At 46.5% G+C, this 15,675-nt stretch overlaps 1 pseudogene; it reads right to left on the reverse strand.

Moving 5' to 3' along the window:
• Window positions 1-659: 659 nt before the first annotated feature.
• On the reverse strand, window positions 660-1,425 carry LOC113886116 (annotated as a pseudogene).
• Between the last annotated feature and the right edge of the window lie 14,250 nt (window positions 1,426-15,675).

Consider the following 15,675-nt stretch of genomic DNA (forward strand, 5'->3'; position numbering starts at 1 on the left):
GAAGAGTAAGGGAAATTAAGAAGTTATGTAGCTGCTGCTGCTAAGTCACTTCAGTCGTGTCCGACTCTTTGCGACCCCATAGATGGCAGCCCACCAGGCTCCCCCGTCCCTGGGATTCTCCAGGCAAGAACACTGGAGTGGGTTGCCATTTCCTACTCCAACGCATGAAAGTGAAAAGTGAAAGTGAAGTCACTCAGTTGTGTCCGACCCTCAGCAACCCCATGAACTGCAGCCTTCCAGGCTCCTCCATCCATGGGATTTTCCAGGCAAGAGTACTGGAGTGGGGTGTCATTGCCTTCTCCGGAAGTTATGTAGAACACTCTTTAAATTGTAACTAGCTACATTTTCAGACCTTCACAGTACAAAACACAGTCACTTGCAGAACTGGTTCAGATTACTTCAATACCAGATACATTTTTAGTCTTCTACATAAGTGTTTGGAAGTTACTTATGTTTGTGTGAAATGAAGCTATTAATACTTTTCTACAGCAGTAACTGCACAGCAGGAAGGCTAAGACAAACACAAATCTAGGAATGGAGTTTTCCCAAAGCTGCAGTGTGAAAAGACTATAAACAGTTGATTCCATACACATGAGTGTGTTTCTTTGCTATAGGAAATCCAAATGGAATAAAGAATGGAGATGTTTTAGTAAAAAGGTTTCAAAGGGAAGAAAGATGACACCCTGTATGCACTTAGTTTTCTGCCCCTTCTGCCACATCACGTTATTCTCCTGCACTGTCTGATGTCCATAATGCGAGGTTGTCTCTCAGCAGCTGCATGATGAGGGTGCTGTCTTTGCATGAGTCTTCATTCAGTGTGTCGAGTTCTGCAAGAGCCTCATCAAAAGCCGTTTTAGCCAGTGTGCAGGCCAGTTCTGGGTTATTGAGGATCTCATAGTAGAGCACAGAAAAGTTAAGAGCCAGCCCCAGCCCGATGGGGTGTGTGGGTTGCATCTCTTTCTTGCTTATATGGAAAGCCTCTTGGTAAGCTCCTTGGGAATTATCTATTGTTTGCTTCTGATCATCATCACAAGCAACTTCAGCAAGGTACCGGAAGTAATCTCCCTTCATTTTCAGATAGAAGACACTCTCTGGATTAGTTGCATTGGCTGTTAAATACTTATCCAACAATTCCAGGACCGTGGTGCAGATGGACCTCAGCTTGGACTCCACTTTTTCCCAATAGTCCTTGATCAGCTGTAACTTCTTGTCCGAGGTGTCGGTCTTCTGCTCGAAGCTGGAGATGACCCTCCAGGCGGACCGGCGGCCCCCGACCACCTTGTAGGCCACCGACAGCAGGTTGCGCTCCTCGTTGGACGGCTCGGCGCCCTGCTCCGTCATGGCCTTCATGCAGGTGGCCATGTCGTCGTAGTGCTCGGCCTGCTCGGCCAGCTTGACCTTCTGGATCAGCTCCGTCTTCTCCATAGGGGCCGGGGGAGCGGACAGCGAGGTCGAACCTGGACCCCGGGGGCTGGCGGGGGGTTGGGGGGCACGGCGAGGAGGACTTCATGTCTCGTGGCCACGGCGTCAGTCCCACCACTTGGATCCCTCTTCTCTGCAGGCATATTCTTTACTATCTGATCCACCAGAGAAGCTCCTATATATTTTACACATGGTATCAATAGTGAATATGTATCAGTTCCAGTCTCTCTATTCCTTCCACCACTACCTACCCCTTTGCCTCCTAGTATCCACACATTTGTTCTCTCTGTCTGTGTCTCTACTTTTGCTTTGCAAATAAGATGATCTGTGCCATTTTTCTAGATTTCACATATATGTGTTAATATATGAAATTTGTTTTTCTCTTTCTGACTTACTTCGCTCTGTATGATGGTCTCTAGGTCTATCCCTGTCTCTACAAATGAGTTTTGTTCGTTTTTATGGCTGCATAATATTCCATTATATATATATGTACCACATCTTCTTTATCCAGTCATCTGTCAACGGACATTTAGGTTGCTTCCATATCCTCAGTATTGTAAATAGTGCTGCAGCGAACATTGCGGTGCCTGTGTCTTTTTGAGTCATGGTTTTCTCTGTTCGTGTGCCACATCATGGGATTGCTGGGTCACAGGCATAGATATTTTAAAGTCTGTATCTAATAACTCCTATTTCTGTAGTCCCTCTAGGTCTGTTTCTACAGCCTACTTTTTTTCTCTTAGCTTATTTTCTTATTGTGTGCTAGTTATTTCTTGTTATCACAGACTTGATGGATACGAGTTTAAGCAAGCTCCAGGAGTTGGTGATGGACAGGGAAGTCTGGTATGCTACAGTCCATGGGGTTGCAAAGAGTCAGACACAACTGAGCAACTGAACTGAACTGATTCTTTTTTGAAAAATTGTTTGCTAGAATAACTTGAGGACTTGAATGATATCACCTTCCTCCAGAAGGGATTTATGCTCATTTCTGCTATGTATCTAGGGATGCCAACAATTGAAGTTTCCGAATCCAGCTCCAGACATGGAGAGAGCTTGAAGCTGAACTGAAGTCCCCCTGAGAACAACCTGGTATGTTAAGTTTGCTCCTAGGGCAGACTTTCCCAGCCCAAGGAGATCTGGCTTCATCAGGTCACTCTCCTAGATGCAGTTCATCCCTGCTCTGATGAGCTCACACTCCCACTCAGGGGCAGTAAGCCCAGCAATGTGCCACCTGCAATATGCGATGTGCCGTTCACCAGCTCCTGTAGAACCAACACATACTCCGAAAGGGGAAGTGGCCCCAAATGCCACGCTTACCTCTCTGGGCTTCCGCTCTCTGTCCTAGGTCTTCTCCCAGTAACTTATCATGATCTTGTTAACTTACTACCAACAGCTAACAGTGCCTTTGAGAGCAGTTTTTTTCTTTGTTTTTTCTGTTAATACCTTTATTGAGATACAATTCACATGTAATACAATTCACCCATTTAAAGAGTACGATTCAGTGGTTTTTACTATATTCATAGAATTATGCACCTATTACCACAATAAATTTTAGACTATTTTCACCACCTCAGAAAGAAGCCCTGTATCCTTTCTCACCTACCAATTCCCTTGATCCTAAGCATCCATTAATCTACTTTATGTCTCTATGAAATGCTTATTATGACATTTCATATAAGTGGGATCACATAATACAAGATCTTTGTCTCTAGCTTCATAGCATGCTTATAAAGTTCATCCATGTTGGAGCATCTATCAGTCTTTGATTCCTTGTTGTGGCCAAATGAGAGTACGTGGTATGGAAATACTACATTTTGTTTATACATTCTTGATGGACATTTGGGTCATGTTCACCTCTTGGCTATTATGAATAATGTTACTAAGGACACACCTTCTCACTTCTTTGGGGAGTGGAAATCACTGGGTCACATGGTGACCTGGTGCTGAACTTTCTGAAGAACTGTCATGCCTTTCCAAAGTAGCTGTACCACATTACATTCTTGCCAGCAGTGTGTCGGGTTTCTGATATGAGAGAAGCTTGCTTTTTTAAGATTTTTGTCTATCTTTCATGTTTGTTCTCAGCTGGACTGTTCTTCTAAACTACTGGCTCTCCTTTACCAAGAGCAGAAGCCCTCTTAGGACTTTCAGCAGAGTGGCTCCAGTCACCAGTGTTTATTCTTTAACATCTCACATCAGATATTTCCAGTAGGCAGGGGTTGTACTCGAGTATATCCTTGATGGAAAGAAAGAGAGGAGCATTCAGTATGCTGGTTCAAGAGTCTGGGGTAACTTTGGACCACAGGCAGCCTTCACTTGTAGCTCTTTGATTTAGGAACTAGCTCAAGTAAGAAATTTTATTCTTTTCTTTTTTTAAAAAAGTTCTTAATACTATAGTTTCCATGGGGTCCTTTCAAAATGAATTATGTCTTTATGGATACATTTCTCTTGAAGTCATAAATAATGTATTTAAAATATCTTCTAAAAAATACCAAGCCCTAAAACATATTTTAGATTTTGACTTCCAAACTCGGGCTATTTGGAAAACAACTGAAAAATATTTATGTGACTGAAAGAAGCTCTTTCAAGCTCCCCTTCATTACCTGAATCATTCATTTAAAATGCATCAATAGATTTTCACTGCTTTCCTGGGCTAGGCTCTGAATATTAGGAGTCTGTACTTTTAGCCTCAGAGAATTTATAATCTAGCTAAAACCAGAGAGGTGAAAACCATCTAAAGTGATAAATATGCATAGGGTCATGTAATGAAATGTACATATATTATAGAGCCTAACAGCAAGAGAGAACATTTATGAGTTATTCTGTTTCACTGATTATTTATCAGAAACCCTCATGGCAATTCCTAGTTGTTGATTACCTTGGATTCCCTCTGAGAAAGTCAAAAGTAACTGTGTAATCTAAGTGGCTTCTATTTATTAACAGTCACTGGGACCTATGAACTAGAAGTGGTATAAAATGCTAGACAAGGGGACAGACACGGGACATAGACTGCCTGGGCATGAGTTCTTACGTTGGTGTCTTCATTGGATGACTCTCGTTAAGTCCATGGACCTCCCTAGCCTTCTGTTCACTCTTCTATAAAGTAAGGATGAGTGTTCCTAGTTTATAACATGCTTGTGCAGAACAAATGAGTTGAGATCGATCAAGCACTGAGGGGACTTCCCTGGTGGTCCAGTGGGTAAGAATCCACCTTGCAATGCAGGAATCGTGGGTTTGATCCCTGGTCAGAAAACTAAGATCCCACATGCCTCGGAGCAACTAAACCTTCATACCACAACTGAGAGTCCGTGCACCGCAACAAAGATCCAGCATGCTGCAACTAGGACCCGAGGCAGCCAAATCGATAAACACAAAAACATTTTTTTAAAAAATAATGCACTGGCGCAGAGCGGTTTGGTCGTTCGTTGGAGGGAGCTTTTCCCGTGTTTCAGCTACTGCGGCTCTTTCGGCAGCAGCGGCGGCGCGGTGGTCGGAGAAGCGGCCTAAAACTTTGAAAAAATAAAAAATAATGCACTAAGAACCAATTCTGGGACATGGTAAAGCTCTCAAGCTTAAGTTCTTAGTTTTCTTGATGTGTAATCATGGTTAATCATTTACTTGGGGGAACTGAGGTATAAACAGGAAAATACTTTGTGAATTATTAGCAACAACATACACATAAATGGAAAAGGAAATGGCAACCCACTCCACTATGCTTGCCTGGAGAATTTCATGGATAGAGGAGCCTGGTGGTCTATAGTCCATGGGGGTCACAAAGAGTCGGACACGACTGAGTGCCTAACACATACACATAAAAAAGGAAAGGGGAAAATCCATTTTGCTCCCAGCCAAGAGACACTTAAACCAATATCCTTCCAGCCCCCACTCGCATGTGAGGTATAGAAAAGCAGTTTCCATTTTCTCCTTACAAAATATGTTTGATTTTTCTTACACTCAAGGCTGAAAGAATTGGCTGGTGGCATTTCTTACTGAAGGCGGTTTTACCGAAAGCCTTTCACTTTGTGTCCAGCCTTAATGAAGAGGGTTCAGCTGTGTCCGCATCACCTGAACTGTTCTTGGTCATACGCTGTACTCCCAACAGCTCAATCCTCAGGCCTCTCCTCCTACACCTAACTGCAACATTTAACTCTGCTTATTGCATTCATCTGACTACATTTATTAAATAGCCTGGGATAGTACTTGAATAGAATTGTATTGATATGTACCAATTATTGGAGAAGGAAATAGCAACCCACTCCGGTTTTCTCTCCCAGAAAATCCCATGAATGGAGGAACCTGGTGGGCTGCAATCTGTGGGGTCACAAAAAGTCTGACGCAGCTGAGTGACTGAGCACTATCTACCCCAACATTCCATCTTGTTAAAATGTGTGTTGTGCTTAGTCCCTCAGTCATGTCCAACTCTATGACCCTATGGACTGTTAGGCTGCCAGGCTCCTCTGTCCATGGGATTCTCAGGCAAGAATACTGGAGTGAGTTGCCATGCCCTCCTCCAGGGAATCTCCCCAACCCAGGGATCAAACCCAGGTCTCTCACATTGTAGGCAGATTTTTTACTGTCTGAGCCACCAGAGGAGCCCAAGAATACTGGAGTGGGTAGCCTATCCCTTCTCTAGGGGAACTTTCCAAGCCAGGAATCAAACCAGGGTCTCCTTAAATTGGTCTAAAATGGACATTAAAAAATTACTATTTCTAATTTTATTTTTTCATTAAAAAAATTTTATTTTTTACTTTCCCTAATTTAAAGTCCCATTCATCAAGCAACTTTTCTTCTGCCTCGACTTTGATGTTGATATTTCTAAACATTTTGTCCTCAGGTTTTTTATTTGCCCTCACTTTCTTCCTAAGAAATCACATCCATGCCAAGGATTTCCTTCCCCACTACTCTGTATCTTTTGTTCAGAATTTCCTTCTGAGTCCAAACTTCCATCCAGCTTCCCGCTGGACTGTTCCCCGTGGGGTATCATACAAGCTCCTCAAATTCAGCATGTCTAAAGTGACTAAGACTCTTCCTCTCCAAATTGTATTTCCCTTGAAATACCCTTATTATCCTTTATGAACTGAATCACTCAAGTGGGAAACTCCAGAGTTCACCTGCTTATACAGCTGTAGCCCCACTGCTTGTAGCTCAGTTCAGAGTCTCATCATTCCTCACCTGGAGTATTACAGCAATCACTTGTCTTGTCTCCAGTTTTTATTTTTGTTATTTTTAACTTTTAAAAACATTTTTATTTCTTTCTTTATTTGGGTGCCTGATGGCGGGATGAAGGCACCCTCCCTGCACAAGGGTCGGGCGGCTGCATCCCACACCCAGGGTTGGGTAACCTTGCCCTCACCCTGACCCCCCAACTCCCACCCAGCTCCAGAGACTGTGCCATGCTGGGGGCTCCCCTGTCACCCAAATCCCCTAATCACCCTGTTGGAAGGTGTGGTCTGTTTCCCGCTGGGACTCCACAGGGCTAGGCAGGCCCTCTTAGGGTGGACTCAGAAGCCAAACTGTTGACATCAAAATCATGTCTCCATCCTCCTAGCTATGATTCTAGGTCCCCCATCACTTCTCTAGGCCTCACTTTCCTCATCTGTGAAATGGGCACAAAATTGTTACCACCCCGCCATCTCCTCTCCCCTCCCCCTGCTCTCCCTCCTCCTCCCTTATATCCTCCCCCTGCCCTTCCTCCCTCTCCCCCTCCTTCCACATCTCTTTCCCCACCGTCCCCTCCTCCTCCTGAATTTCCCCTGCTTTAGCCCCCAGGAGGCTCCCTCCGCAGCTCTCCATCTGGGCAGCTGACACGTGGTCTCTGGGTAGATGTGCAGGGAGTTTAGGTTCAGGCTGGCAGCTTTCAGCTCTAAGCCTGGGCCCTGATGAAGAAGTGAATGTTAATCATTAATATAATTTCTTTCCAGAGAAGCATAAGATTTTACAGCTGGAAGCAGCCTTAGAGAATTGTGATAACCCACAAGTTACAATTGTGGAAATAGCGGGCTCCTGCTGTCCCTAAAGTCACAGGGCTGGTCGGCTCGTTGCTGACTGCTAGTCCCACCACCCCAAGCCCTTCTCCTAAACCCTTTTTAAGCTTTTGAGTTTGTAAATGCATCTCCTAGACGAGTGAGAATAGCCCAGCCCTGCAATTTCACTCTGAGTGGATAGACCTCTTCCCCCTGTGAGCTAAGGAAAACTGTAGAGGGAATAAACCAACTCTAACAATAATAACCGTTATTGCCCTTGTGCTTCCACCACCCCTTCTGTTTGTATCCTGCACTTTTTCTAACCTCCTAAGAACTGGCAAATGAGGAGAAGCCTATTTCAGCAGAAAGGATCTCCCAGGGAAGTTCAGAGATGCTCAGGCTTCAGACAATGGGGTCTGGAGGTAGTGCCTGGGCTGATGGGAGACCCAGAGCCCCACGGTGATGCCGCAGGCGCCCAGCACAATCTGGAGCCTGGTGAAAATGAGCAGTGACTGCATGGACTTGTCTTTGCCGGTCACTGCCAGAAAACTCTGTCCCCATTAAGTCATTGGGTCTCTGAATTCTGTACCTGGATGCCCAGCCTCACGTGACTCGAGGACAGGGTACTCACATTTGGTGACCTGTTCCCCCACTCCCCAACTCTGGGCCTGGACAGATCTGGGGGTGTCCAGACCTGATAAACAGCTCCAGGGGAATGGCCAGCCTTGCTCTGAAGCCTGGGCGACTGGGAGACAGAAAGTTCTTTTGTTAAGGCTTTTAGAAGGAAGGAGAAGTTTTGGGCGGGGATGTTAAGCAAGGAAGGGCTGAGGGAGTTCTGCAGCAGACAGACATGTGGGGAAGCTTAGGGAGAAAGGCGGACGGGAGGAAGATGGTTCAGCATCCTTGTGGTCCCTGAGTTTTCTGACCAGGGGATCCTCAGAGTGGCAGTCCTGGAGTCCAGGACCTCTTCCTGAAGCTGATAATGAATATGGTGCTGGAAACTCAGTGGCTCTGAGTCAGGGTGTAGGGGGGCACACGAGGATGATCATTCATCCCCCAAACTTGCAGTACACATCTCCTGTCTCCTGGAAACCAGATGCAGGGCTGGAGCAGAGGCAGGAGGAGCAGCCCCCACCCCCACCCCTGTCCTGGGCCACTGTGCACTGCTGCCTGGGGCCCCAAGGTCGTGTTGCTGACAGAGCCACCTGTTTCAGGGAAGAGAGGGAGGAAGAACCTCCGTTCCTTGCTGTCCTTGTCTCCACTCTCCTTGCTCTGATGACCTTGAAGAGCCTTCTGTTCCTTCTGTCCCAGTTTGGTTTCCATGGGAACCGGAATGGCAGCATCATCATTCCGCTGAGGTGAGATGCCCCCAGGATGCCGTGAATACCCAGGAGAAAACGATCAGAGAAGAATATACCATCTCAGAAAGTACCCCGCAAGGCATTTCCTGATATTCTGCTTCCGACATCTCCTGGGTTAGGTCTTTCATTTTGTGTCCTCAAGTTCAGGGAGCCCGCCGGGAATGGGCATTTTGTCCAGATCTTTGATCCTTAGCATCTGTTCTGCTCCTGGTTGGTGTGATAATCACTTACTCCGTGAATTCCTGGGTGAGGATCATGAGAAGATGAAGTCATTTGATATCCTCTCAATAAATCCAAGGGCTTCCCAGGTGGCACAGTGTTAAAGAATCTGCCTGCCAATGCAGGAGGCGTGGATTTGATCCCCGAGTCAGGAAGATCCACTGGAGAAGGAAATGGCAACCCACTCCAGTATTCTTGCCTGCAAAACCCCCATGGACAGAGGAGCCTAGTGGGCTACAGTCCATGGGGTCACAAAGAGTGGGACACAACTGAGTGACTGAGCACCACAAATAAATTCAGACAACCACATGTGATGCCTTAAGGCCTGTCCTCTCCTCAAATTGCCCTCTGGCCAAGTGATTCGTGACAGAGTCATGAGCGGCTGTAGATACATTTTACCTGAAATTCTCAAAAAAAGCTAGTGGTATGTTTAAGAGTGGTCACTTACAGTCAAATTGATTGACAGGCACTGGACTTTCTGGAATGAGCCATGGGCTGCTCAGCAGGTCCCTAGACAATGGGACAGATTCAAAATGAGCCATCTCCTAACCATGGTTCTTGCAGAGTAGTTGAGAGCACGGATTCTGGAGCCTGTCTGCCTGAGTTCAAATCCTGGCTCCGCCACTTAGGAACCTGGGCAGGGCACCTACCCTGTCTGATTCTCAGTGTCCTCATCCATTAAATGGGATGATGATGGTTTCTATCTTATAAGTGACTGTATTAAAAGAATTAATACACACAAAATGCTCAAAACAGTACCTGTACATGGCAAGCCTTAGCCATCTTATTATTATCATAATTATCCTACTTTATTCATTCTGAGATGCATTTTTTCCCATTTTTATATCTCTGAAGTCTGAAGGGTTTTTTTTTCTGTTTTCTGGGAATATAAATTATTGTGTACCTATAATGGATTGTGTTTCAGATTCCATTAAATTTATTATAATCCTTTTTAAGATCTCATCTCTAGCACAGTGTCTGGTCAATAATGAGGACACCATATACTTTTGCAAAGACTAAATAAATTCTCTCGAGGTCTTTTCTTCCTGGAGCCCTAGTAATGAAAGGTTTGCCATTGTTACCGTCAGTGTGGGCCCAACTCAGGCAGACAGATAGCGCTGATACTCGAAATGCAGTCATCCCCTTTCCTACTCCTTGGCCCTCAGGACAGACATTCCAGCTGGTTCTGCAATGCTGGGGAGATAAGGAATCTCAGTCTGCACCATCTGACAACCAGAGGGAGTTCTGTCTGTGTTAGAGTTCTTCAGGTAAACAGAACCAATAGGAGGTATGCGTAGGTTTATTTTAGAGAATTGCTCATGGGATTACCTGGCTGGCAAATCCAAAATCTGCAGAGTAGGTTAGCAGGCTGGAGCCCCAGGAAGAAGACAATATTCCAGCTCAAGTTTGCTGCAGAATTCCTTGCTTGGGAAAGGTCAGTCTTGCTCTGTTCAGTGCTTCAGCTGACTGGAGAGGCCCACCCACGTTATAAAGGGCAATCTGCTTTGCTCAAAAGCCATGGTTTATGGGACTTCCCTGGTGGTCCAGTGGTTAAGACTCTGCTCTGCCACTGCAAGGGGCACAAGTTAGATCCCTGGTTAGGAAATTAAGATCCCACATGCAGCACAGCTCAGCTGAAAAAACACAGCAACAACCAAACACCAAAGTCTGCTGATTTAAATGTCAATTTCATAAAAAACAGCCTCACAGAAACATCCAGAATAATGTTTGACCCAATATCTGGGTGCCTTAGCCCAACCAAGTTAATATATAAATTCACTATTGCAGAGACTTATGGGGAAGATTTTTAGAGTGAAGGGTCTGCGTTTATTAAAGACCATCCTTTCCATGGAGAGAACACGCCTCCTCCTTTGTGAATTCCTGATGGGCTCAGGAGATTTCACAGTAGTCTCTTCTGTAATCTCCACAACAATCCTGCACAGTAGGCAGGAATAACTTCATTTTTCAAATGAAAAAGAATCTGAGGCTAAGTGTCTTATTAGTGGATACCTCTGGGATACTAGAAGTTGCCTCATTCAAGCCAGGTTTCTCTGACTCTAGCTCTTGCTTGTCAAGGGTTCTAGTAGTGTTTACTGCTTGCTATTGCATTATTATATTAAACACCAATGCTTACTTTGTTTCAGACACTGTTCTAAGCACTTTACATATATTAACTTTCTAAATTAACTCAATTTCCTAATCTGCTCCTAGAATTCCAAAGATGGATGTGAAAAACAAGTCATCTGGAGGTGAGAAATGCCTGCTGTCAGCATTGCCTGGGCATGGCCAGGGGAGGGCTCTTTGCTTCCTGGGGCTAGTTATCTCTCTCCCTCCTGCCAAGCTTCTTTCCTGCTATTTTCACTGAGCAACTGATTAATGCCTGTGCAGGGCAGGCATGCCCACTCCATGGTGTTCTCACCTCGTCCCTTCTTTGCACCTTCTAATGGCTCCTGAGATTAGCTCCTATCTTAGTTTGCCACATTTAATGAGGAGTGGGGACGTTGACAGGAACCAGGGATGCTGTCAACATCCCTGGGTCTCCAAGGTCCACCATCCTGCTTTCTAGTTTTGCACTTTTTTTTTTTTTTGACTGTGTTGTGTGGCTTGTGAGATCTTAGTTTCCTGACCAGGGATTGAACCCGTGCCCTTGGCAGTGAAAGCGTGGATTCCTAACCACTGGACCACTAGGGGAATTTCTGCACTTCTTAATTGCCAGTAGCTCAGCTCTACCATCCTTCTGAGAAATGAGGACCTTGTTTGCAGGACTTCCATCTCTGAACATCACTTAAAGGCTGGAGTCCTGTTGTGCATAGGGGAGCTGTGAGGTGTTCTCCTTACCTTGACTTCTGTATGGGTTCGTTTCTGCCATAAAACCCCTTTATCTTTCACATCAGACCAGAGTTTTGTGTTGAGGGAATCACAACAAAGGAGAGGAAATGCTGCCTTGATGGACAGGCCAGCTGGTAGATATTCAGCACATCCAGAGAACAAAGCCATCATTTGGTGTGAGTGATGAGTGCCACAAAGCCCCTGCCCATTAAGTGGGATGAGGAGGATGGAGGTCCGGTTTGGGGGGAAAAAAAGGAAATTGCCTTTCATCTGGGCAACGAAGGATGAACAGATTTTATAGGGGTGAAGGGAAGGGAGAAGAAGGCAATGGGAAAAATCTGGAAAGAGTCAAATGTCCTGTGAAGAGGGCTTCTCCACTGTACTAAGCATCCTGCTGCTACTGTGCGACCCCATAGACGGCAGCCCACCAGGCTCCCCCGTCCCTGGGATTCTCCAGGCAAGAACACTGGAGTGGGTTGCCATTTCCTTCTCCAATGCAGGAAAGTGAAAAGTGAAAGTGAAGTCGCTCAGTCGTGTCCGACTCTTCGTGACCCCATGGACTGCAGCCTACCAGGCTCCTCCATCCATGGGATTTTCCAGGCAAGAGTACTGGAGTGGGGTGCCATTGCCTTTTCCGACTAAGCATCCTGCTGCTGCTGCTGCTAAGTCACTTCAGTCGTGTCCGATTCTGTGCGACCCCATAGACGGCAGCCCACCAGGCTCCCCCGTCCCTGGGGTTCTCCAGGCAAGAACACTGGAGTGGGTTGCCATTTCCTTCTCCAATGCATGAAAGTGAAAAGTGAAAGTGAAGTCACTCAGTCATGTCTGACTCTTAGTGATCCCATGGACTGCAGCTTTCCAGGCTCCTCTGTCCATGGGATTTTCCAGGCAAGAGTACTGGAGTGGGGTGCCATCGCCTTCTCCGACTAAGTATCCTACCCTCCCCTTTTTTTCTGGGGTCCTCTGACGATCCCTTCAATGGTGGGCGTCCTCTGCTTTCTCTTCTTTGGTTGATGTTTCTCATCAGCATTTAAGCATGCTGAGTCTCTATTATCTTTAAAACAGCAGCACACAAATCAAAACTCTTAAACTGTCTGCCTCCACTCCTTTTCTCTCCAGACCCCCACTGCCCTAGTTACCACTTTCATCCAGTAGCTCAAGCCCCAAAAGAGGGAGTCAGTTTTTACATCCCTCAATAGTCTGTCCACTTCTCTCATTCCTTACCAGGTCCTGCTAGTTTAACTCTTAAATATCTCCGGAAGCTGTCCATTTTTTATAGTGATGGTTAATTTTGTGTGTCCACTTGACTAGCTACAGAAAGTCCAGAGTAAGCATTGTTTCCGGGTATGAAATAGGCATGTGAACTACCAGACTCCATAAAGTAGACTGCCGTCCCCTGTGTGAACGGACATCCTCCAGTCCAGTGAGGGCTTGAATAGAGCAAAAGGCAGAGACAGGAGGAATCTACCCATTTTTCCTGCCTCATTGATGACCTGGGACCTCCCACATCATCCTCTCCTGCTCTGGGACTGGGGTTGATGCCACTGGCTCCCTTGGCTTCCCAAACAGTGGACTCAGACTGAATCATATTAATATCACCAGCAGATGGCAGGTCATGGGGCTGCTCAGCCTTCATAATCACATGAGCCAATTACACACACACACACACACACACACACGTCCCCTGCTGGGTCTATTCCTCTGGAGAACCCTGACTAATACAGATGTGGGTTCTGACAGTGGTGGTAAAGAAACAGTTTGAAGGATGAGTTTTCTGAATTGGTTGTGGGTTTCTGGAATTGGTTGTCTAATTTGATTAGAATTTAAAATGCTAATCACTCTATTTCCAGAAGTAGAGAGACAGCATCATGATAGTTCATGATATGAACTGTTTACACAGATGTGCGAAGCATCTGCATTGGATACTCCTAGTCACTGGCTCAGACCATAAAGAATCCACCTGCAATGAGGGAGACCTGGGTTGGGAAGATCCCTGGGTTGGGAAGATCTCCCGGAGAAGGGGATGACAACCCACTCCAGTATTCTTGCCTGGAGAGTCCCCATGGAGAGGGCTATAGTCCATGGGGTCGCAAAGGGTCAGACACAACTGAGCGAATAAGCACAGCACAGTCGAGTAAGATACAGGACACTGTGTCTATGACACTTTTGAACATTTTGGAAAACATTTCTGGAAATGAATATAATAACCTCATCTGGCTGCTCTTAACATCACTAGACAAAGGAAAAAGAAAAGGATGAGCTCAGGGCTTTGAATTCCCAGCTTCAGTGCCACAGGTAAACCTGAGAGTGTGTGGGTGTGCCCTGATGAGAACCTCAGCTCCTGGAGCTGCAGGGCAGAGACAGCTGGGCGTCCAATTCAGATCTCGTCCTGCTGACTTACTCCCTAAGCAGAACTCCCAGCCTCCTGGGAGTCTCTGCTGTCAAGGTAAGGGCGTTGGTCGGGGAAGAAAAGGATCAGGAGTTGGAGTGGAGGAGGTCTTCCTGAAGCTGGGACTTCAGGTCATCTTTTCCAGTGAAAGAGAACTCCCCACCCCCAGCAGCAATAGAATCCTCATCCCCGGGGAGTCAGTCTTTCCACCCCCATCTGAAGGGAGTCACCCTGCATTGCTTGGAGGAAGTGTGATGGCCTCCCCTGAGGCATTTGTCTTGCAAGACAATATGATCCTCTTCCTTCAACCCAGCCCCGCCGCATATACATACAACACACAAAGTATGTTGCATTAGTATATTCACAATATATTGTATATAGGTGTATATATGTGCATGTGCTCAGTAGCTGAGTCCTGTCCAACTCTGCAGCCCCATGGACTGTGACACACCAGTCTCCTCTGCCCATGAGATTTTTCCAGGCAAGAGTGCTGGAATGGGATGCCACTTCCGACTCCAGGGGATCTTCCCGACCCAGGGATCGAAACTGTGTCTCTTGCATCTCCTGCATTAACAGGCAGATTCTTTACCACTCACGCCACCTGGGAAGCCCCGCGTGTGTGTGTGTGTGTGTGTGTGTGTGTGTGTGTACACACGCCTTTTGCATTCACCCTCTGGCTGCCCTGTCCAAGTGGTAGGGTAGGGGATCCCTCCCCTCCAAGATCAACTGATGGTGGTGGCTGAACAAGCAAGGAAGTCGGACAGACCCAATGGGGCTCTGAGCATGGCTGGCCTCTGAATTAAGCCCTCCCTTGGACCTGTTGCCCTGTGCTCAGGAGCAAAAGGGACCTGAACCCTGTGGACCAGGAGGGGCCCCTGCCTGGCTGCCCTATGCCAGAGCATGGGTATGAAGCACGGCTGGGTTGTGTCTCATAACCCCACCCCAAACCCTGAGCAAAGACCTTGCACAGTGCCGGGCATGTGCTCCGTACATCCGAGGAGAATTAGGGAATGAAGAAAAGGCTGAGATCAGTTGCAAAGAAGGAGGAAGCAGACAGGGGAAGTGGAAGGCCCTCACAGTCAGGGACAGCCCTGCTCAGAGAGACAGCCATGAAACAAGGCCCTCAGGTGCAGAAGCCAAAGGTACCTTGGCCCAAGAGGTTCTTGGAAGGCCAGTTATTGGGTGGAGAACACCGAGATGGGGAAGTAAAGGACGAGGAAAGAGAAGGGAGTGAGTGAACGGTGGGGGAGGCTAGGATGGGAGGCTAGCTCAAGGAAGGGCAAACCAGAGGGGATAGGAGGTTGGACAAAGAAGGTTCCCTTCTCTGCAGCTGGCCTGTGATTTCCAGGGAGAGGAGCCAGTCTTTACAGAGATGCCACTTTGAATGAGGCTCTTCCCAGGAAATCTCATAGAATTCTGTGACATTCCAGGAGGTGGTTATCACTCTTCTCCAGCAGGGAAAAAGATGTGGAGGCTTAATCTGGATGAAAAGGCTTTT

The sequence above is a fragment of the Bos indicus x Bos taurus genome, chromosome 29 (assembly GCF_003369695.1).
Source record: "Bos indicus x Bos taurus breed Angus x Brahman F1 hybrid chromosome 29, Bos_hybrid_MaternalHap_v2.0, whole genome shotgun sequence".
Lineage (NCBI taxonomy): Eukaryota > Metazoa > Chordata > Mammalia > Artiodactyla > Bovidae > Bos > Bos indicus x Bos taurus.